Source organism: Chiloscyllium plagiosum, chromosome 7 (genome assembly GCF_004010195.1).
Source record: "Chiloscyllium plagiosum isolate BGI_BamShark_2017 chromosome 7, ASM401019v2, whole genome shotgun sequence".
Lineage (NCBI taxonomy): Eukaryota > Metazoa > Chordata > Chondrichthyes > Orectolobiformes > Hemiscylliidae > Chiloscyllium > Chiloscyllium plagiosum.
Window position 1 is genome coordinate 111,050,253 of NC_057716.1, and position 2,773 is coordinate 111,053,025.

Consider the following 2,773-nt stretch of genomic DNA (forward strand, 5'->3'; position numbering starts at 1 on the left):
CTGTAGATCAGTGTCAAGATTAGAGTAATACAGGAAAAACACAGCAGGTCAGGCAGCATCCGAGGAGCAGGAGAATCAACAATTTCGGGCAAAACACCGTCATCGGGAATGAGGCTGGGAGTGTCCAGCGTGGACAGATAAATGGGAGGGAGTGGCGCTGCGGAGAAGGGAGCGGAGAGCGCAATTGATGGATGGAGGTGGGTGCAAAGGTGATTGGTCGGAGAGGACGGTGGAGCGGATAGGTGGTAAGGAAGATTGGCAGGGAGGACAGGCCATGAGGATGGTGCTGAGCTGGCAGGATGGAACTGGGATAAGGTGGTCGGAGGAGGAAATCAGGCAAATGGTAAAGGCCACATTGATGCCCTGGTGTTGGAGGTTCCTGACGAGCAAGATCAGGCGTTCTTCCAAAAGGCGGCGGGTGGTGAGTGAGTGGCGATAGAGAAGTTCCAGGTCCTGCATGTCCTCGGCAGATTCGGAGGGGGAATTCAATTCTCCCTCCGCCAGTTGTTATTCTGTATGTTGCTCCTGACCCATCACAACAAAAATCTGTGTGAATGCGCAAACAACCTCTCTCGAAACATTTCACTCAGAATAATGTCAATAACAGGACGGATTAAAACAAAATGCAAACTGTGTTGAATGCTGGATGTAGGGAATCATGTCACTGTAGAGCCTTTACAGCACTGAGATCAGGCTTTCGGCCCATCATTCACAAACCAGTCTGCGCTCCCTCTTGAAACCTCTCCAATTACCCAGATCCCTGTCTGATTGAAGACTGTCTGTGTGGAGTTTGCACATTCTCCCCGTGTTTGTATGAGTTTCCTCCGGGTGCTCCAGTTTCCTCGCACAGTCCAAAAATGCGCAGGTTAGGGTGGATTTGCAACGCTCAATAGTCAATAGTGTCCAGGTGAGTGTTGGCTATAAGGTTAGCCATGAGAAATGCCGGGTTACAGGAATAGCGTAGAGGGTGAGACTTAGTGGGATGCATGATGAGCCGAATAGCCTGTTTCTACACTGTAAAAATTTTATGATCCTATACTCCATCCCATCTATATCTGTGGATGAAGAGGACTATCACCTGATCAAATATCCCCTTCAATGGGTCAACGTTTGTTTTCTAACTGACAAAGAACTGCAGATCTGAGAGACAGCACAAAAATTGCTGGGAAACTCAGCAGGTCCGGCAGCATTTGTGGGGAGTGAACCTTTTGGATCCAGTGATTGTTCTTAAGAGCTGAAGGCTTCTGATTCTGGTGTTTTCAGACCTGTTGACGTTTTACAAGCAATTTCTTGTTTTGCTTTCAGCCCCAGTTCAGTTGGTGACTATCACGGCCTTGTTATGTGTGCTTGGGAAAAGGGAGCGTTTCGTTGCTAGCGCGGTGGTGGTGTAGTGGTGAGCATAGCTGCTTTCCAAGCAGTTGACTGGGGTTCGATTCCCAGCCATCGCGATGTTGTGGCTTTTCCTGTGGTTTTGCTAGGAAAGGTCTTGAGCACCAACGTTGCATGCTGTGGCGAAATGGATTTGTCAGGTTGCTTTAGGGTTTTCATGGCGATGGTTCCTGTTAATTGCCGTGACAATCCAGGCAGCGTTGCTCGAAAGCTTTCCTCTCTGCGGCCCATTGCTTATTTGAATATTGTTCGCAACATAAGGTTCGTTTTGTTTTGTTCCAAAAGTGAGAGATTGCAATCGTCAGAAACCTTAAAAAATTACAGAAGCTGCTGGAAATTCCGAACAGATTCAACAGCTTCTATCGTGGACATGAAGGAGGTTTAAATGCGACAAATTTCTTCAAGGTTAAAATACATTCGCACCTCAAAACCATTTGGAAGCTTAAGAATTACAAACATCACATTCTTCCTTTTTCTCATCCGTTCAAGTTTCACAATATCATTCCGGTAGCAGGAAGACCAGTTTTGTCTGGTTTATGCAATGTTACTATATTCGAACATTGACTGTTTTATAGTTAAATGATGTTTCATTTCGTTCAGTTTTCCAATAGAGTTGGGTTAGTCCACACTTTGTTTTTTGTTTGCGTTACAACGATAGTGCGAAGTAAATTGTGTTTCGGTTCAAGCCTGGAAATTTCACCAGTTGAATTGCATTGTCGTACATTTGCCATCAGGGGAAAAGAAAAAGGGATCTAGACCATCTTCTCAACTCATAGGAGTTTGATCTGGTCAAAACCTCCTCAATTTCGGTCAATAAATGTTCCTACAGTCCGCAACAATGATTTTCACAGATTAGAGGAGGATGCACAGACATCGTTATTAATTGTTATTATCTCGAACATGAGAGGTTTGGGAATGATATTCTTCAGACCATCGACTGTCTGCTCAGCCAGAGGTTTGGGAATGATATTCTTCAGACCATCGACTGTCTGCTCAGCCAAGGTTAAAGGCCTGGAATCCGGAAAAATTGGGAACAATGCAATTCCCAGGAGACTGAGAGGTTACTAACAGAGCGGGAGGTGGAGAGTCGGGAATAGAACGACAGGGACAGTCCGCTCTGATCACTGACCCTTCACCGTCAGTATATCCAGTGCCAGGAATGACTGCCATTGGTCAGAATGACAAAATGTTATTATGGAAAATAAAGGGCATGAAAGCAAGGGAAGGCTTAAAGCATGAACCCCACTGGCGATCTGTTGCAAGGGGTCTGTAGAATGCAGGATGAGATAAGAATAGTGGAATTCTCTCACACCAATTAGCAAAGAATGATTGACGCTGAAAGGTCTCGATGGTGAGATTAGATTACAGTTAGTAAAGTTAGGCT

The 2,773-nt window shown here is 45.5% G+C and overlaps 1 non-coding gene across 1 annotated transcript; it reads left to right on the forward strand.

Annotated features, from left to right (window-relative positions):
• The first annotated feature begins 1,376 nt into the window (after positions 1–1,376).
• trnag-ucc lies at positions 1,377–1,448 on the forward strand. Its single transcript has one exon. It is a non-coding gene; the product is annotated as a tRNA-Gly (tRNA).
• Positions 1,449–2,773: the final 1,325 nt, after the last annotated feature.